The sequence below is a fragment of the Podarcis gaigeae genome, assembly GCF_964106915.1.
Source record: "Podarcis gaigeae genome assembly, chromosome: W".
Lineage (NCBI taxonomy): Eukaryota > Metazoa > Chordata > Lepidosauria > Squamata > Lacertidae > Podarcis > Podarcis gaigeae.
The window spans coordinates 27809044-27830646 of NC_139695.1; the positions used below are offsets into that span (position 1 = coordinate 27809044).

A 21603-nucleotide genomic window follows, 5' to 3' on the forward strand; every position below is an offset into this window, starting at 1 on the left:
GGAAGCCTCCTTGTAAATGGGGTGGAATGGGGGCCAGGTCAATTTGGTGAATCAGTAAATGTGGCAGAAATTCATCTCTCTTCTCCTTCATTCTCTTCCAGATGACATAAGACTTGATGTCAGTTTCGATTATGGGGAGAAGACACAAGTTTCAAGGCTCAGCGATGATGGAGTGGCAATTGTTGCTTGCTGTTTCATTGTGTCTTGTTGCTGTTGTTTTAGAATTCTTTCCTATGCAATATTACTTTTTTATTGCTTTTAAATTGTTGCTTTTTAAATTGTCCTTGTAAAGGAAAGTGTTCTGCTAATGTTGATTGTATTCTGAATTGCTTCAAGAAGCCTCATAGCAATGACTACTATTAAGAGGAATAATTATTTTACCTGCCTTAATTATAATAAAGCATTGACATGCATATTTTAAATTAGTGGTTAAGGTCTTAAACTACACATTTTAATAGTTTCACATCTGTATTCTTTACTGTGTTCTAGCTTATAGATTTTAATTTTAACCTACATATATATGAGAGCCAGTGTGGTGTAGTGGTTAAGAGCGGTAGTCTCGTAATCTGGGGAACCGGCTTCGCGTCTCCGCTCCTCCACATGCAGCTGCTGGGTGACCTTGGGCCAGTCACACTTCTCTAAAGTCTCTCAGCCCCACTCACCTCACAGAGTGTTTGTTGGGGGGGGGGGGAGGAAGGGAAAGGAGAATGTTAGCCGCTTTGAGACTCCTTAGGGTAGTGATAAAGCGGGATATCAAATCCAAACTCTTCTTCTTCTTCTTCTTCTTCCACATGTTCTCTATCTCTGTAGAAGTCCATATTCTGGTTTGTGGCTGTAATAAACTGATTCGTTCATTCAATAAAGCTTCGGTGGTTTTGAAATTCAGTAAATTGTCTCTGCCTCCATTTTTTGGTATTGAGGGAAACGCTCTGTAAAATAATCAGAAAACATCAGGGTTGTAGTCAACATCAGTCCTTTCCACAGCAGACCTATTTAAATTGATGGGCACAAATTACGTGGCTGTGTTGATTTTGACGCATCTCTTCTCAGTAAAACTCAGTTGACTACTGTAGGGATAATCGCGGAGTGGGCAGTGGGGTCCGGAGGGAGCACACTCCCCACCAGCAGGCAGCCACAGTCTGCCTGCACGCGTGACCCTGGGGTGCGTAGCATACTCCCCCTCACAGACAAAGTCATGGCTGTCTGGAACATCGTTCCCTCTGTCTGACCTTTTGCGGTCTCAGCAGTCTGCGGTGTCCTGTCTGTAACCTTTGTCCCTGAGACCTTTTGTCTCCTTCGTCATACACTGTGCAAGGGGAAAATGACGCGGTGGAAACAGGTGCCAAAATAACTTTGTACCACCCCACGATCTCGGGACCAAAGGTGTGTAAAGGTCACAGGCCAAAATGTATCTGCCTAGCTTGCATATTTGTCTCAATAAAAGGAGGCTCCACAGGACTGGTCAGCAGCTCGCTTCAGCCCACCTGTGCGCAGCTCACATGATGATCAACTCCTGTCTTCTGCCTTCACTTCAGACTACTCCTCACAGGATATCATGGAATTGTAGAGTTGGAAGGGACCACAAGAGTCATCTAGTCCACCCCCTGCAATGCAGGAATATTTTGCCCAACGTGGGGCTCCAACCCACGACCCTGAGATGCAGAGTCTCACACTCTACTGACTGAGCTATGGGCAGATATCTTGTTTGATAAATGTGTCCCTTGGAAACATTTTGGTTTTATCCTCTCTGCAGGAGTCGCTATGCCTGATCATTCCATCTAGTTCTGTCGAAAGAGAGGTGGGGGTTGTTTTCTGATTTCTTAATTGTGAATATTTGGGGGGGAGGGGAGGCATGGGTGGAAAGGACATACTCAGATGGACCAGAGTGAAATGGGGGCTTCGGGATGGCTTGGGGAAGTCTCAAAGTGTCACATCCAAACCAAAACTCTTGGTTGTGGGATGCCCCTGCCTTCTGTCATCATTTGAGCTTTCCTCTGCTTCCCTTTCAAGCTGCTGTCTGGAAGGAGGCCAAAGCCCACTTAAACATAAGAATGATTATAAGAAAGCATTCATTCAACAGCCAGAGTTGAATGAAGACGATGTGCTAGGAGGAGAATGAGCTAATTAAACCATTCTGCAACACACACACACACACACACACACTGCAATCCGAACCCCAGTGCTGTTATGAGGGCAATGGTCACAACCACACATTTCAAGAAGCATTGCACTAAGAGTCACAGATTCACCCAACACATCCTGGGAACCTCTGTTTGCTACAGATCTAACATCTCTCAGCACCCTTGGCAAACTACAGTTCCCAGGATTCTTGAGGGAAAGCCTGGACTCTTTCAAGTGGTGTAAGAGCTTTAAATGTGTGGTGTGGAATTCCTCCAAAAGAATCAGGGAACTGTGCATCCCTCTCTCTCTCAGGCTACGGTCCTGCCCCAGGCTCAGGAGGAGGAGGAGGAGGAGGAGGAGGAGGAGGGCTCTTTATTAGATTAGGTTTGTATCCTGCCTTTCTATTTTCATGCTCAAGGCAGCTAAACCGTCAGAACTACATAAATCAATTATAATAATCAATACAATAAGAATAGCAATAAGAATTATTTACCAAATCTAAATAATCTGATAGAAAATTGAGGGAGGGGTGATCTCTTCATCGGCTGCAGTCTTTGGACACAACATTTCAATGAACATTATTGTTGTTGTTATTATTATTATTATTATTATTATTATTATTATTATTATTTATTTCATTTCTATAGCGCTTTATATTTTCAAGAAAAAATCAAAGCAGTTTACAGCATATTAAAACATAAATAAAACAATCTGAAGAATGTCAAATATAGAGTATACACTTAAAGCAACATACAGATAGGTAGCTGTGTTGGTCTGCCATAGTCAAAACAAGAAAAAAATTCCTTCCAGTAGCACCTTAAAGACCAACTAAGTTAGTTCTTGGTATGAGCTTTCGTGTGCATGCACACTTCTTCAGATACACTGAAACAGAAGTCACCAGACCCTTCTATATAGTGAGAAGGTGGGGAGGTGTATTACTCAGAAGGGTGGTGGGAATGGGTGATAGCTGTGATGAGCCTGTTGACGACTCTTAACGACTGCAATAGGTCTTACAGGAAAAAGCAAGGGGTGAGAAGGTGAAAAATGGCTATGTCATGTATAATGAGATAAGAATCCAATGTCTTTGTTCAGACCAGGTCTCTCCATGGTTTTAAGTTTGGTAATAAGTTGCAATTCAGCAGCTTCTCTTTCCAGTCTATTTCTGAAATTCCTTTGTAGTAGAACAGCTACTTTGAGATCTTGTATAGAATGTCCTGGGAGATTGAAGTGTTCTCCTACTGGTTTCAATCTCCCAGGACATTCTATTGTGGTTAGGCATTGTTTGACCTTGTGTGGGGGAGGGGAGGTGTGGCCAACACCTGCCCTTCCATGCTTAAGGGTATTCCGTTAAAGGAATCCGGGGGTGTTGATCTAGTCTGAAGCCCGGCTGGGGGACTAAGGCCTTGACACGACCCCGATGGGAGCACCAGGGGGAGCTTGAGTTGGTTCGCATCGACAGGGCTCCCCCTACTGGGACTTCCTGCACAATGGGCAGGAGTCAGATATAGTCAGGTCCAATCAATGCCTAAGCCAATACCGCTTACATTCACCAAAGAATTGATTCTTTTGAATTCTGCTGCTGGAGGAGACTCTTGAGAGTCCCATGGACTGCAAGAAGATCAAACCTCTCCATTCTTAAGGAAATCAGCCCTGAGTGCTCACTGGAAGGACACATCCTGAAGCTGAGGCTCCAAGACTTTGGCCACCTCAGGAGAAGAGAAGACTCCCTGGAAAAGACCCTGATGTTGGGAAAGATGGAGGGCACCAAGAGAAGGGGACGACAGAGGACGAGATGGTTGGACAGTGTTCTCTAAGCTACCAGCATGAGTTTGACCAAACTGCGGGAGGCAGTGGAAGACAGGAGGGCCTGGCGTGCTCTGGTCCAGGGGGTCACGCAGAGTCGGACACGACTAAACGACTAAACAACATCAAGTTTTGATTGGATTAACAGGGTAACGAGGTTTCGATTGACTCAGTCCGTTGTTCTCGCAGCGGGAGCTGTCATCACCTTGTCAGCGCTCAGTGGAGCGTGCAAAACAGCTGGAGCTGAGCTGCCTCTGCAGAGCCATGGCAATTGCTACGATTGGCTGAAGGGCTACATTCAACACCATCTGATAGGCTAGAGCGCATCCTAATAATAATAATAATAATAATAATAATAATAATAATAATAATAATATCTTTATTGTCATTGCCCCCTCTCAGGGACAACGAAATTACTTGGCTGCTCCATCCACCCAGATAGGGCACTCCACTCAAAATCAGAACAACTATAAAAACACTAATTAAAACAATATAATATAATACAGCAAGGAAGATTAGATGACTTTCAGAAGCTGTTCTTGAGACGGCTCGTTCTTGTCATCATCGTCCTGTATCTCCGTCCCGACAGCAGGAGCTCGAAGAGACAGTGACCAGGATGCGATGGATCTTTTACTATGTCCAGTGCCTTCCTATGGCACCTTGTGGCATAAATCTGCTCTAAGGTGGAGAGTGGGCAGCCAACAATGCTCTCTGCTGCCTTAACAACTCTGCACAACCCCATCCTGTCCTGGGTAGTACAGCTTCCGTACCACACACATAAGCCATAAGTGAGCACGCTCTCAATGGCACAGTGATAGAAGGCAAGCAGCAGTTTCTGCGGAAGATGGTTTTTCCTTAGGATTCTTAAAAAGTACAGTCTCTGCTGCGCCTTCTTCACAAGCCCTCTTGTGCTGACACTCCAGGACAGATCCTCTTGTAATTCAATACCCAAAAATCTGAACGTTGTTACCCTCTCCACACAGACCCCATCAATCAGAAGTGGCTGGACATTGCTCTTCTGTCTCCTGAAGTCCACCACAAGCTCCTTTGTCTTCCTTGTATTTATGAGCAAGTTGTTAGCTCTGCACCACTCTGTCAGCCGCTCCACCTCATCTCTATAGTCCGTTTCACCCTCCCTTTCAGAGATGAGCCCAATCACGGTTGTGTCATCTGCAAATTTGACAACCCTATTACTAGGGTGAGCAGCGACACAATCGTACGTGTAGAGAATATAAAGGAGCGGACTAAGTACGCATCCCTGTGGTGTTCCTGTGTTAGTCTTAAGTGTATTAGAGGTATAAGGGCCCAACCGAACCCTCTGGGTGCGGTCCGACAGAAAGGCCGATAGCCACCCACAAAGTGATAACGGGAGCCCCAGATCTTCCAGTTTAGACACCAGACGTTGTGGTAGAATGGTATTAAATGCCGAGCTGAAATCTAAATCCTCATGCAAATACATTGTTCATTCCACGTCAGGGGTGCCCAATCTCCCCACTACTTTTTATATCAGTCCTGGAGGTCTTGCTGAACATGATCAGAAGAGACCAGCTGGTTAAAGGTGTACAGGTCAGAGCCAAACAGTACAAATTGAGAGCATTTGCAGATGATCTTGTACTTACATTACAAGAGCCAGAATCTAATACTAAAAGGGTTTTAGAATTAATTCAAGAGTTTGGTCAAGTAGCAGGATTTAAACTGAACAAGTTAAAAACTAAGGTATTAGAGAAAAATTTAACAGCTATCGAAAAAGAGAGGTTTCAGAATGAGACAGGTCTAACTGTGGTTAAGAAAGTGAAATATTTGGAGATTAACATGACAGCTAAAAATGTGAATTTATTTAAAGATAACTATGAGAAATGTTGGACAGAAGTGAAAAAAGATTTAGAAATCTGGTCAAATTTGAAGCTTTCCTTGTCTGGTCGAATTGCAGCTATAAAGATGAATGTATTGCCTAGAATGTTGTTTTTGTTTCAAACACTGCAAATTGTGGACAAGATGGACTGTTTCAAGAAGTGGCAAAAAGACATTTCTAAATTTTTCTGGCAGGGCAAGAAACCCAGAATAAAATTTAAGATTTTAACTGATGCAAAGGAAAGGGGGGGATTTGCCCTGCTGGATTTTAAACTTTATTATGAATCAGCAGCTTTCTGCTGGTTGAAAGACTGGCTGCTTCTTGAGAATACAGACATTTTGGATTTAGAAGGTTTTAACAATATTTTTGGGTGGCATGCATACTTGTGGTACGACAAGGTTAAAGCTCATAAAGCTTTTAAAAATCATATTGTCAGGAAAGCATTGTATAATGTTTGGATTAAATATAAAGACTTGCTGGAAAATAAGACTCCAAGGTGGTTGTCGCCAATGGAGGCAAAGGATGTGAAAAGACTCAATATGGAGTCCAAATGGCCGAAATATTGGGAAATTCTGGAACAAGAAGGGGATAAACTGAAATTGCAGAGTTTTGAGAAATTAAAAGATAAAGTGCGAGACTGGCTTCATTATTATCAAATAATGGAGGCTTACAAGTTGGACAAGAAAATTGGCTTCCAGGTGGAAAAATCAAAATTGGAAACAGAATTGTTAGAATCCAATACTAAAAATTTGTCAAAAATGTATAACTTGCTGTTGAAATGGAATACGCAGGATGAAACAGTTAAATCAGCCATGATCAAGTGGGCACAAGATATGGGTCATAACATTATGTTTGCTGACTGGGAACAGTTGTGGACCACCGGTATGAAATTTACGGCATGTAATGCCCTAAGAGAAAATATTATGAAAATGATTTATAGGTGGTACATGACCCCAGTCAAGCTTGCAAAAATTTACCACTTGCCTGATAATAAATGTTGGAAATGCAAAGAAAATGAAGGTACGTTATTTCACCTTTGGTGGACGTGCCCAAGGATTAAGGCTTTTTGGGAAATGATATATAATGAAATGAAAAAGGTATTTAAATTTACCTTCCTGAAGAAACCAGAGGCCTTTCTCCTGGGCATGGTCGGCCAATTGGTGCCAAAGAAGGATAGAACATTCTTTATGTACGCTACAACAGCAGCAAGAATACTTATCGCAAAGTATTGGAAGACACAAGATCTACCCACCTTGGAAGAATGGCAGATGAAGGTGATAGACTACATGGGACTGGCAGAAATGACTGGCAGAATCCGAGACCAGGGAAGAGAGAGGGTGGAAGAAGATTGGAAGAAATTTAAGGATTATCTCAGGAAATACTGCAAAATTAATGAATGTTAGAATGATGTTGGTTTAGAAAGTAAGTGGTTTTCAGCTGTAATGATTAAGTAAAAAGAAAAGAAAGGTTAAAAATTAAATGAAAATTAAGGGAGAGGATTTGTTGAATTAATAATTAGAAATTGGAATACAGAAAGGGGAGGTATGAGGAGGTCGGGGAAGTAAGTTATAAGAAAATAAGGGAACGAAACCTTATTTGTTTTTAAATAGTTTTTAGTTTTGTATTTTGTCTTTTTTATATATATATCTGTTATTTTCTGTGTTTGTGTTTTGTTTTTGCTATTGTTTTTTCTTTTTTCTGTATAACTCTTAAAACTTTAATAAATATCTTTAAAAAAAACAAAAACAAATGCATTGTTCATTCATAAAATACATCGATCGTGTATAGCATCGGGATACGGGGTGAGAAATGGTGCTTTCTTCTCAGGGTTTTGGACTTTTGTGCGGTGCTTGGTGCAACGTTGTGACGGGGCGAGGGGAATCCTAGTGTGGCAGGGTTCCCTTGAGGTCATCGCCTCGGGCTCTACGTCTCTTACTCGGGAGTAAGACTTCGTTCATATGCCCCCCCTCCATTCCGTAACACTCTTTATATGGACTTCAAGGAGTGTGCACTACTGCAGGGTCTGCTTCCAGAAACTACTATTGCAGATGTAGATATTTTGGCAGAAATGGTTTACAAATATGCACGATGGCAAGCAGGCAGACAGGAACAGTTACAAAGCAACATTGGTCCTGCCTAGCCTGGAAGCTGTTTCCAACTAGTGAAATGGAAACCTTTACAACCATCTACAAACCCCGAAGTTTGTATTTTCTTGAGCTTTCTCTAGAGAAGGGGCTGTTTTGTATATTGGAGCAGAATAGTGTATTAGCTCTCCTTGTTAAGTACCGTCAGCTGAATTGGGCTTGTGCCCAGATCTTAGCACACTAACTGATAAAACAGGTGAGGGTAACCTCTGGCTCTCCAGACGTTGCTGAACTACAAGTCTCATCATCCTGCCCATTGGCAATGCTGGCTGGGGCTGAGGAATTTCAAGGAAGCTTTCGACTTGCCCCGACCTACACCTACCTACCCACTGAACGAAGGAGCAAGAAAGCAAAAGGCAAGTTCAGCATTCCAGAGTTTTCCAAATGCCATGGCATCTCAATGGGGCTCCCTTGCCAATTGATGGTAAAGCAAGCCATTGGACAGGCCATCATGCATGAGGACGGTTTTTCGAATGGATTTGAATCACACTTGGACTTTTTCCGAATTCAAGATAGTGCCTCACGGAAGCAGGGAGCTTTGCAGAGTCCTTTGGAGACTGTGGAAAAGATTGCGCAAGAGAGAGGCTTGGCACCAGAAGAAATTCAGAACTTGCTGAACATCGCACTCAGTGCCAAGCTTGGTAAAGAAAACATGTTTTGGCTTCTTCTCTTTCCCCTTGGCAGCAAAGTATGTCAACGGAGCTGCATTGCCCTGCCTTCTCCCTTAACAAGAACCGGGGCTGCTTCGAGCTTGTGAGAAATTATCAAGAGTGAAGTTGTTCAGCATGTTCAGCAGTGTCTTTCAAGGTCTTGCAGGCACAGTGATAAGCACTAGGCTACTGAAGACTCTGATTCCCATTTCCGTAAGAACAGAGGATTCTCTTCTTTCAGCTGTGTCTTGGCTCTGTGCTCGCAAGTGTTGTAGTGACTTTCAGGTAACTTGGAAAGCATGGTAATGATGCCTTGGTTCTGAAGAATGATATTTCCCCCAGTCTGACTTAGTTATCCTGGTGATGATTCAGCTAGATGTTGTACACGCTGACCATATTCCAGAAGGGATTTGTTGTCTTGGCCTTGCTTTGGCTTACTGAGATCTGTCTTCTCCCTATAGGTGCTCATTCTAAAATGGATAATTGCAACGTTTGACTTCATTGATCAGAAGGAAAATATGAATGCTCTCTATGGTTTCTTCTTCCGCTTCTTACAATATGAGAAATTGGTAAGATAAAAAGGAATGTGTTATTTTGAAGGAACTCGCTTTTATTCTGACATTAACCCAAATCAAACAATAAAGAGTACTTTCCGACCACACAACAGGACACCATGTGAAAAGTGGGGCCTTAAATACATTTGAATCAAATACATTTGGAACAAGTGATTGTTACTGTCAGGACTGCCGCTAGGTCCCAGCTCACAGAGGACCAACGCCCAGTGGATGTTATATACAAAAGTCTTTATTAAAGTTTAGTTTCCATTTCCAAGCTCTGGGCGCGCAGACCCACGTCTCGACGCTAGACCGGCTAAGTCCCCTCTGACTCACTGCTCCACCCACACCAGTTTAAGATTCTAGCCCGGCTCCACCTCTTACGCTGTTCTTTCCTTCGCTGGGTCTTTCTGCCCTCTGGGGTTCCCTCCTTCCTGGACTCCTCTGACGCTGAGCCTCCTGAGTCTTGCCCCTCCCTCCGGCGGGCTTTAGGACCTGGCTCCCTTTCCGGGCTCCCTGCTGTGCCGCGCTCCTGTACATTTGAACTTGGCGCGCGCGCCCAGCCGGTGACTTTCCTTCTGACCGTTTCCCCGCTTCCTGATGTGGGTGTTGCCAAACCTGACTCCTCTCCTCCCTCTGGTGGTGAGGACACTGGTCCCGACTCCTGGGACTCCCCCTCCCCACTGCGCTCTGGTGGAGAAGCTGGTCCTGATTTCCAACTGCTGCTCAGGGACTCCCTGCTAGCCCCTTCCTCCTGGGGCTTCCCCCCTGGAGCCCCCTTCGCTCTGGCCACCGGCGCTCCCTTCTGTGAGTCCTCCGATTCGCTAGAGAGGCTTGTGGAATAACTCTGGCCACTGTCACTGCCTGCGCCCCCCTCGTACTCCTCCTCCTCACTCTCCATTTGCTCCCCCTCCTGTGTCTCTCCTTCTGAACCCCTGACAGTTACATTTAAGGAACATTCTCTAGGCAATGAGATTGGGGGGAAATACAAAAACCCATTCGGATACATTTGGATACATTTAGAAAAGTACAGCATTTTGAGGAAAAATACATTCAGATCCATTCTTAAAGTCAATGAGAAAGATACAGCAAAAAGGATACAATTCGATACAGCGAAAAACGATACATACATCACAGAAGGGGCGGCCTACAACAGACTCCTGTCTGGCAGGAAACCTGTTGATGGGTTTACCTGGCTGTTCATGGGTTTACCTGCATATTCTTTTGTGATGGGAACTACTTACGGTATTTATGTATCTGCTTATATCTTAGACCTTCTAATTCTCCTAACACCAGGAATTGACCAGATGGTGCAGGATGCCACCCCCCCCCCCCAAGTATCTGTTGGAAGCAGATTTAGGAGAGGGGGGGGTGGAAGCACCTACTGGTGGGGAGCACACTTCTTCTGGGGATGCTTCCTCCTGCTCCTCTTCCCACTTCTCGCTGGGGCCTCAAGATGAGAAGTCAGGCTGGAAGTCTCCTCGGAGAAGACAAAGGAGCAAGCATGGCTGCCTTTCCTCTTCTCCAGACCAGTTAGTTGGACTAGAAACCTTTCCCATCCCAGTTCTGCAGTGGTTTTCAAGCAGTGTGCTGTGGCAGCTGGGGTGCCTTGAATGATGGTCGGGGTGCCACGGGAGACACTGGCCTCTGTCCCTCTTTCCTTCCCTCCCTCCTCGGATGCCATCTCTGCCTCCCCAAGGCTTGCCCAGCTGTTCTCCCCCAGAGAATGGTGCCTCTGGGGCTGGCCAGGGGGTGTGGGCTGCCAGGAGCTGAGGCGGCCTCAGAGGAAGCAAGCCAACTGGCGAGGGGCCCTTGCTGTTGGGAATGGACAGGCAATGACGCTATAATGATACAATCTGAATCATTAGGGGTGCATTGCAGCAGTCAATGCAAATCTCCATGAGTCGCCTTTCAGCCAGAAGCTCTGCAGCACAGGTGGTTCTGATGATTCCCCTGTAAGGAAGGCTTACAATGTAGGAGGCTTTGGGGCTTTGTGAGAGGGGGGAAAGTGGGGACATCATAGAAGTATGCATGATGTGGGAAAGGTGCAGAGCGATGTTTCCTCCTCATAATATCAGAACCTGGATCTCTTTAAGAAAGAGGAATGTTGGCAGATTCAGGCCAGACACAGAGTGCCTAGTGACACTGAAATTTCCTCCTTCCAGAGGCACTGACGGGGATGGCTTTAAGAGAGGATTCGTCAAATTCATGGAGGGTTAGACCATGTTGCACCTCCAGCCGCAGAAGCAGTCTACCTCTGCATACCAGTTGTGGGTGTCCCCAGTGGGGAGAGCGGGGCTGCATTTGGAGTCTGCTTGGGGCTTCCCTTGGACATCTGCTGGGCTGCTGAGAGCTGGACTAGATGGGCCTTGGTCTGATTCTGCAGGGCTGTGACAATAAGAGCCTGGAGTATGGCTGCTTCGCGAGCAATTCAGGGAACAGTAGTGCAGAGTGGCGTCTCCCTGGGAAGGGGCACGTGCTCAGCAAAGCTGACTCTTGCTTCTGGTCCTAAGAGTTGGGGTGGGGACATGGAGGAAAGGGGTCTCTCCCCTGCCTCTCTCTGTGCCCGAAAAGGCAGGTAGCAGAGGAAGCGAACCAATAGTCACGTTCATCTGTACTGGCTCAGTATGCCCTATTCTGACAGATGCTGCCTTTCATATTCACGCCCAAGAGCCTTTCCGCTCCAGAGATCTGGGGCTGAACCCGGGATCTGCACGCCAAGGCTGGAGTAAGAAAGAGCCCTTGCCAGCTGGCCACGTTGGGCGCCTGCCTGGAGAGTGGAAGCCGGGGGTTGGAGGGACATCGTGCTGCTCCTGGCAACCCCCACCCAACCCGACGTCCTCCTCCGCCTGAGTGTATCTTCAAAACAACCCTCTGTGAGGGAGGCTAAGCTGACCCAAGGTTGCTAAGCCAAGTTGCCAAGGCCAGCATTTAAGACCACGCATCCTTTCCCCTCAGATGATAAAGCCGGGATGAGTCATGCTAGCAGCCCGTGGCCTTGATGGGCTTTGAGGCAGCCCGGCCCCCTTCTCTGCAAGCAGGCTGCCTCCGGGGAGGAGCAGCACTTTTCTCAAGGGACAGAAGCGCCCGACTTCCCCCTCCCACTTGCCGCCCGCCCCAGTCTTTCTCCTGCGGCTCAGTTTAGCGGCTCATCCCAGGTGGGAATTTGGGTGGCGCTGCTTGCAGAAGGAGAAGTGGCTGGCGCTAGCGGACACTCCCATTGTTCTTCTCAGGTAGGACTTCCGGGATCCAGACGAACGTTTTACCAAAAAGTATGGCTCGACTACTGATTTCCCATTTAAAGGATGGCAAAAAGACCGAAGTTTGGTGGACAGGTGAAAAAACCCACGAATTAGGACTTCCGGGTTGGCGCCATCGCCGAATGGCGGACTCCCTCCGAGCCCCGGAGGGAGCCTGCTCGTCAGGGGCTGGGTCCTACCGCGCCGGCGACGCGGGGACCCTCAAAAACCATGGGCGCTGAAACCCATGGACATGGTGACTCGGCTGGCACCTTTTGCGCTCCCCCCGGCCCGCGAAGGAGCCTTTTTAAAGGCTGCGGAACGGGTGACGGCGGGGGGGTGGTGCTTTGAGTCCTCCGCTTCCCCTGCCGAGCGAAGCCGCATGCCATTCGACGGAGAGCGCTGACTTCTTCTATTGAAACTCTGGACCTAAAAGAATAACCCGTGAGTAATTGGAACCTGGACTAAAAAGGGGGATAAATTTATAAAAAATTCGGAGCGAGCGGGGGAGGCGCAAAAAGGAAGTCAGCCCCCCCCCTGTTGTAGAGGAGTTAAAGCAAAGGATTTGACATCTAAGATCGAGTGCAACCCTATTTTTACAAAGATATTAATTTCGCGACGGAAAACTATAAGACTGAGCTGGACTGAGAAAAGTGGAATTGATTTAAAAGTAACCCCCCCCCCCCCGGAAGAGCTGTCAAAGAGCTGTCAAAGCAGAAGAACAAAATGAGAACTTTGTTACAAGGACTTTGCCGGTTACATTTGTTATAAATTGGATACAAATTGTTTAAAACAAGGAATAACAAGCTATTTGGACTCATTGGGGTGATCTGGAAGGGAACTGAGTTATTGCAACCCACCGAGAGGAGCCGAGGGATATTACAAGTTGTTGACATGGAATTTGAATAGAACTTTCTATCTCCTGGGAAACTGCAGAAATGGAACACTATTTTGACTACAGAGGCTGACATACTAAAGAAGACAATAGACTTATCTATAGAAAAATGGAAGGGACTTGGCATTATGTTTCGTTCCTGAATAACAGAGCCTCTGCAGCTGAATTTGAAGCTTTTGGAATTAGAACATTTGTGCAGGAAAACAGGAAAGGAAAGGGAAAAAAAAAGAAAAGAAAAGGAGAGAGATCAACAAGAACAACAAGAATAACAAGAATTGGATAAAGTTGAAAGAGGGAACATTTGGGACATCCAGACCTGAAAGGTTTAAAGAAATAAAATTGGAGTTTTTACTCCTAATGTATAAAAATCTGGATGGAAAAAATGGGCCTTTTTGAGACAGACTCCTTCCAAGATTGGACATTCGAAATTAAAGATGACTGGTAAAGGACTATGGCTTAAATAAATTGTGGGAGCTCCAGGAAGACATCAGATGTTGATAAATTTTGGGAACGCAACCGGGAAAAGGGGGAGGGAAATTTGGAATCCAAAGGGTGTTAAACTACATTTTATTTCATTATATTTTAATCTGTAATGTACGTTAAAGGGGGGAACGCGTGGAAGGGAACAGGTCGATTTTAGGAGATGGGAAAATATTTTTAAATTGGGTCAATGACAATAAGTTCAAAATTTGGGATAAGAAATTGCTGAATTTATAAGTAAGAATTGGAATACAAGAGGGGGAGGGGAGGGGAAGTCCTGGAAAGATGTTATGGAAAAAAAGATTTTAAATTTGGATGTTTTGTTTTTTATTTGGTTGTAATTGGAAACTTTTAATAAATATTATTTTTTTTAAAAAAGAAAAAACCCACGAATTAATTTAAAGTTCTGTGAGATGCAAAGGAAAGCTTGCTTTTTAAACTTGCATTTGACAGCTTGTTGCTTGGTGCGGTTAACGGAATAGGGATATTGAGAAAGAAGAGACTTGGAATTAGAAGGTTAGGATTTCAGGGTTAGATGGCTTGGATATTTGTGGTAGATCAAGTCAGAGTAAATGCGCACCTTGAGAACCACTGTATTAGACGTGCGTGGCGTAGTAAGAATCTGAAAATAGATATAAAGTTAGTTTATACGCAAAGACTCTGTTTCACCAGAAGACCCTTTTTATAGACAAAAGGGTGACGGATAAAGAGAAATGGTTAATCTATTGAGAGTTCTTAAAGTGGAAACGGGGAGATTGTAAAATTAAAACAAGGGGTTTCTCTTTTATACTTAATAAAATAGGGTTGGGGTGTTGTTTATGGGTTCTTTTTCCGGGGGGGGGGGGGGGGTTGCTGTTGGTGATGTTATTTTTTCCCCCTCTTTAGCTTGGGTTATATGATTTACGTGGAATCTTTATTATTTATGTGGAATTTTTTTCAATTTCGTTGTGTACTTTTTGATATTTTGTTCATTGTTTACGACTAGTTTTGTTATGTTTGCAGTTATGTAAAGTTTTATTTTTTTTGTAAGCTGCCTTGCACATGGTTTGAAATTTGGAAAGGCAACATACAAATAAATGATTGATTGATTGATTGATTGATTGAGAGAGTCTAGTTGGAAATGAAGACCTGGGGTATGGAAGAGTGGAAGACGGGTTTTGAGATACAATTGTGCACATCATGTGATATCAAAAATGTACAAACTTTTGTTGAAATCCTAAATGGAAGAGGAACAGATTAAAAAGTGCATGATTAAAGGGGCAAGATTTTCTCTTTTTTTTGTTATATTGTACAGTTGGAATAGTGGTAACATATGTGGACTAAAGAGTTAAAATAATAATTGAGTTATGTCTTGAAATAGACTTTTAAATATATATATATTTAAGTATTGTTGGTATCTAACTCCCAAGAAGTTATTTAGAATACATGAAAACATACCAAATATTTGTTGGAAATGTCAAGAAGATGAAGGGACATTTTCTCGTGCTTGGTGGACATGTGAAATAGCTTAAAACATATGAGATACAAATACATACATTGTTTTTGAAGGTTCCTATTCAACTGTTGGGACTTACCGATATACAGAAAGCCTTTCCTGACTATAACGCTGCAGCAGCTCCCAGCCAAGTGCTAGGAAATGTTCCCCAGCAGATGGCATGCTAGGAGGTCCTGCACCACTGGGTTTTTCAGGCATTCAGAGAAATTGTGGATTTTAGGACTTAGAAATGGGTCAGCAGCTTCATTTGGCAATGCCAGAAAAGACTGCCCCTTCAAATTCTGTTTCTAACGCGTATAATAATTTAATAATTATATTTTTAAATTATTTCTACCTGGCCCATCTGGCTGGGTTTCCCTAGCCACTCTGGGCGGCTTCCAGCAAAAGATTAAAAATACATTAAAACATCAGTCATTAAAAGCTTCCCTAAACAGGGCTGCCTTCAGGTGTCTTCTAAATGTCATATACTTGTTTATTTCTTTGGCATCTGGTGGGAGGGCGTTCCACAGGGCGGGCGCCACTACCGAGAAGCCCTCTGCCTGGTTCCCTGTAACTTCGCTTCTCGCAATGAGGGAACCACCAGAAGGCCCTCAGCGCTGGACCTCAGTGTCCGGCCTGACCGATGGGGCTGTATTGAAGCACAATAGGGGGTGGTGTAGGGACTTTGCACAGGTGATTGATGGTCAAGAAAAGGCAACCTTTGTGCTGTTTTATGTCAGGAGTTGGGAATTCTAGAAGTAGTATTCCTGTTTTCATGTTCTTACTTCCTGTACTGCTTGAATGGAAGAGGAAAACTTCACTTCCTAATTAATTATGTTAAGCGAGGCAAATGTTAGGTCAGGAAGCTCAGCGCAGTATACCTGAAGGAGCAGCTCCACCCCCATCCTTCAGCCCGGAGGTCCTCCTCCGAGGGTCTTCTGGTGGTTCCCTCCCCGCGAGAAGCGAGGTTGCAGGGAACCAGGCAGAGGGAGGGCCTTCTCGGTGGTGGCAGCCTCTCTGTGGAACACCCTCCCTACAGGTGACAAGGAGATGAGCAACTATCAAACCTCTGGAAGGCAGCCCTTTATAGGGAGGCTTTGAATGTTTGTTGTTTTAATATGTGTTGGAAGCCGCCCAGAGAGGCTGGGGAAACCCAGTGAGGTGGGTGGGGTACAAATAACACAATTACATTTATAGCCCCCATTTCCTGCAAGGAGGTCCAGTTGGTGTGCAGAGTTCTCTCTCTCCCCCCCCCCCCCCCCCCGCATTTTATCCTCACAACAACCCTTTGAGGTAGGTTAGGCTGAGCGTGAGTGCCTGGCCCAGGGTCACCCAGTGAGCTTCAGGGCTGAGTTTGAATGCCTGCCCCCAGCATTCCTCCTCTGCAAGGCCTGCCTCCTCCCATGAGAAAGTCTGCTCACACACTCTCAAACCCCCATGGATGGCTGAGGCAGGTAAGGTTGTGTGTGTTGGAGGAGGGCAGGAGCAGGCAAGGTGAGCCATGCCCCCAAAGGAGGCAGCTGCAGCAGCCCCCTCCTCCTGCTGCCCTCCAGGAACAGGGCGGGGAGGGACCAGCCCCCAGGAAGGACATGTTTGCCTCCCTCTGCAGTGCTCAGAACAAGAGGGGAATGAGGCCACCCAGGCCCTCTGGAGCACAGAAGGGCTCACCATCCTTGACTTTCCCCCTTCAACTGCCTTTTTACCCAATCCCTCATTTTGAGGAAGTCTCCTCTTTTGAAGTCAAATGTGACTGTTCTGGATTTCCTTAGCAATTGTCCACTTCCATACTGTGTATGTTGAATTTGATAGCACTGTGGTCACTGTTCCCATTTGATTCAACCACACCTACATCTTGTCAGTTGAGAGCATCAGGCAGAGCACCCAGCACCTACCGAATCCTTTTTTTATTCCAGCAGGTCTTTTTAACGGAAGTCTGATGTCATCCATGGTAACTTTTTCTGCAATGTATTTCTCGTGTGTCACTTCAGAGATGATTATAGTCAAGTGGTGTATAAGCTGTTTAAATAGTAAATGGTTGAATGCAATTTTAAAAATAATAATTGTATAACAAGGGGGAAAGCATACTTGTATCTGACCATATCTTAATGGACACAGACCTTGATAAATAGCATCCTAGCCATAGGCTAATTTTGTGGAGTTTAAAGCTAAGCATACAAGTTCTCAAAGCATGCTTTGAAATCCATATGAACTCTAGTATGCTGTCGGAGGAAGAGGAAGGATGTGGTTGGCTGAAATGAAGTCCGATCCTGTACAGATAAATCACTAGTGGAAGCGCCAACAGAAACGTGTACAGATTCCACACGATCATGAGGAAACCTGAATCTGGGCAGGACCTTGTCTCTTTGCCTGTCATTTGTGGCTGCTCCACCCAAGTCTGAGACGCCTTCCGGAGTGAAACAGTGATCGGGGGGGGGGGGGGGCGGGGGAGGCAAGAGGATGGAGCCATCTAAACCCCTCTGCGGGTACTTTGAAAACAGACTCCTTTTGTCTGGATCTTCCCTGCGCAAAGATGGGTCTGTATGCATTTTGAGCAGAGGAGGAGGGTCTGTGGAACTGCCCACCACTGCGGTGTACTGTTCCCAGAATATGTTTCTATTTTATTTTTTAAAATTTATTCAAAGTTATAACAAGACATATTATCCAAAAACATATCCTTATCCCCCCCCCCCATTTTTCCTCCCCCCCATAACCTCCACCCCACCCCACCTCCTGACTTCCCTCAGTTCCAGTCTTTGGTTTCTCTAATATTGCTATTCACTGCATGTTACAAAGTTGTATAGATCCTCAAACTGTTTAGCTGATTATTATCAGCAAAAAAATAATAATTGTGGATGCTTATTCAAAACCTGCCAAGGAGTCCAATTCACTTTGTTGCGTCTTCAGAGACTTTGTGAAAGGTTCCCATTCATCCTTAAAGTCATAGTTCTCCTTGTCCTGTAGCTTATATGTCAATTTTGCCACTTCTGCATAGTCCATCAACTTTTCTTGCCATGATTCTTTAGTTGGGGTTTCTTCAGTCTTCCATCCTTGCGCAACCAGAACTCTCGCGGCCATTGTCGTATACATGAAGATGTTTTTCAACTTTTTTGGCAGACCTTTCCCTACAATCCCCAACAAAAATGCCTCGGGTTTTTAAACAAATGATAAATGGGACATTTTCTTCAATTCATTGTATATCATTTCCCAAAATGTTTTAATTACCTTACACTCCCACCACATATGATAAAATGTTCCCTCCTTTTCCTTACACTTCCAACATATATTTGAACTAGTTTTGTACATTTTCCCTAACTGCACTGGTGTTGTATACCATCTGTACATCATCTTCATGTAGTTTTTCATGTACTGTTCCCAGGATAGGTAAAGATCATTCAACAGTTTTCAAATTGAAAAACGGTGTTTCATTTTGAGACCCTTTGTAACACCATCCAGTTCGTTTAACCACAACCTACGACCCTTGAGGTTTTTACTGAAGCAAAAGGATTGATTCCATCCCTGCATCAAACAGCTGTGATTTGAGGATCGTCTGTTTCATAGCAGCTCCTGTGCCCCTTCCCTCTGCTGCATTTGGCATGAAATTGCCGGTGATTTCCCCAGGAGTAAAAAGGCCTACCTACTCTGGGCTTATTCTTGGGAATTACTTTGCAACAAAGAAGAAAGCTTTTCGTCTTCTGTTTCTTTTCATTTTTATGTTTTCAAAATCTGTTACGGCTAAAATCTGGGTGCGGGGCTACACTGCCACCCAGCTCGTCGGACTAAGTGTCCGCGGGTCCCTGCGGAAGAAAATGAGCTCAGCCGGACAGGAGCAAAATGTGGAGATCCAAGGTTTATTGCGCAACAGGTTCAAGACCAGATTGAACAGCGAGAAAGGGGTGACATGAACTTTTGAAACTCCCTCCATGTCCCAGAATACAGCGCAAAACACATCCCAGTTACATCATGAATACATTAAGGAAAGGTTGGGTTACACAGATTACATCATGAATACATTAAGGAGAGGTTGGGTTACACCGGATTAACATAAGGAGGAGGGAGGGGGGAATATGCAGAGCTGGAGATATGCGCAGATAAGCGCTTCCTGAGTGTATGTGTCAGGGGTTCAGGAGCAGAGGCACAGGAGTGGGCGGAGATGGAGAGCGAGGAGGAGGAATCCGAGGGGGGTGGAGGCAGTGACAGCGGTCAGAGGGATTCCACGAGCCTCTCCAGCGAATCGGAAGATTCACAGAAGGGAGCGCCGATGGCCAGGGCAAGGGGGGTGCCAAGGGGGAAACCCCAGAAGGAAGGGGCCAGCGGGGACTCCCAGAGCAGCAGTTGGAAATCAGGACCAGCTTCCCCACCAGAGCGCAGTGGGGGGGAGGAGTCCCAGGAATCGGGACCAGTGTTCTCACTACCAGCGAGAGGAGATGAGTCAGGATTGACCACGCCTCCATCGGAGAGCGGGGAAACGGTCAGGAGGAAGGTTACCGGCTGGGCGCGCGCGCCAAGTTCAAATGTACAGGCGAGCGGCACAGCAGGTAGCCCGGATAGGGAGCCAGGTCCTAAAGCCCGCCGGAAGGAGGGGCAAGACTCAGGGGGGTCAGCGTCAGAAGAGTCCAGAAAGGAGGAAACCCCAGGGGGCAGGAGGACCCAGAGGAGGAAAGAACAACGGAAGAGGTGGAGTAGGGCTAGGATCTTAAACTGGTGCGGAAGGGGTGATGAGTCAGACGGGACTTCGCCGATCTAAGGTTAAGACATAGGGCTGCACGCTCTGGTGTTGGAATGGAAACCAAACTTCAATAAAGACTTTTGTACATTACATCAACCTGGCGTTGGTCCTCTGTGAGCTGGGACCTAGAGGCAGCCTTGACAGTATGCATAGTCTGTCACCTGGCATTGCCCGGAGGAAAGGTTTGGCAGAGTGATTTTGACAGGATTAGGGTCTTGACACCTTACTTGAGGGATTATGGATATGGATTTTATAGATTTTAGTTCCCTTTGACATTGACAATTGGGAATAAATGGATATATTGTAGTGAAGAAGGTGAAGAAGACATGCCCCCCCCCTTCCGTAACAATATCTGACACTGATTTCTGTATATTGTGTTTTCTTTGTTTTTCAAGCTTTCATAAAAATTAGCCTTTGAAACCAGCTGGTACACTGGTCAGAAGACTTTCCTTCGTGTCCACAGAATGGAGAAGAAAAGTTCGCCCAACGAATCCCTGGGTGCGACCCCAGAGACCTCCGGCTCCCACCTGGCTGAGCCTTCTCATTGCCAGCTCACTTCGATGCCCTCTGTTCCCAGAGATACCACTGGAAGAGCTGCTTCCCTTAGCCAGGAAGAGTCGGGGTCCCAGCAGCCTTCCCAGCAGGCCTCCCACATTTCCTCCTCCTTGGGCAGTGCTCCATTGCAGGTCCCCGAGCAGCTAGCCGAAGAAAGGCCCCATGGCACTGGCCAAAGTGCTTCCCTCCCATCTCTGGGTGAGGTTTCTTCTTCCCAGTGCACCACCCAGGGAATGGGTCACCAGCGTGCAGCGACGTTCTCTAGCCTGCAGTCTGGGAGTAGGAAAAGTGTGATCTGCTTTGCGGGCATCTCCTTTGAGAGTGCTCTCCAGGGGACCCAGGCTGTTTCCTCTGCCTCTAAGTCTCCAGAGGGGTCTGTCCCAGCTCCGAGCACAGCTGATCTGGCTAAAGGCGGCCAGGGGCAAGGCCAGGTAAGTCCAGATTGAGAGGTAGGGAAAGGGCTTTGAGGCTGCAATGCCCTCCTTGAGTCTCTCCAGCTGCTTTGGACAACTGCCCCCATCCCTGACCCCTGGCCATACCGCCTGGGCCTGGTGAGAGATGGAGCCCCAGAACACCTGGAGTGCACCAGGCTGGGGAAGGATGTCGTGAGGTGGAAGGCAAAAGGAAGGCAGACAGCCCATCCCGGGGTCGGTCCTTTCCCTCCTTCTAGCTTAATGGCTCACCTGAGCCGCCATCCTTTAAACTGGGGAAGCAGCAGCGGCTCATCAGAACTCACAAGTTAGGAAGTCCTATGTTATCGTCCCCATCTTCTTGTTATGTCCTGTTGGTGGGGAGGATCGTGCCGTTTTCCTGTGGGTGGGCAGCCAGCCAGCAGCAGGCTGGCAGGTGGGCCCAGGGAAATGGCTTTGTTGGGGGAGCCTCAGAACTCGTCCTCTGCATGTTTGTTCCCTGTTGCCCCAAAGTGGGAACTGTCTTGCAATTCAGGCTTGTGGCACACAGGTAGAGAAGGGGAGCCGTTTGTCTCTTCAGATGCCTGGGAGAAGAGAGCAGTGGGTGGGGGCAGCCTCTGCTCCCCCTTCTAGAAAGGAGGCCTTTGCCAACATGGGTGCAATTCTGCTCCATGTGGGGAAAGTGTTTATCCATCATGGA

General features: G+C 46.1%; 1 long non-coding RNA gene across 1 annotated transcript in view; it reads right to left on the minus strand.

The window, feature by feature from the left end:
• LOC310836096 overlaps nucleotides 1–20229 on the minus strand; it is a 259377-nt gene extending 239148 nt beyond the window's left edge. Inside the window, exon 1 of the long non-coding RNA XR_014559858.1 lies at nucleotides 20100–20229. This is a non-coding gene — a long non-coding RNA (uncharacterized lncRNA). The remainder of the gene's footprint in view (nucleotides 1–20099) is intronic.
• Between the last annotated feature and the right edge of the window lie 1374 nt (nucleotides 20230–21603).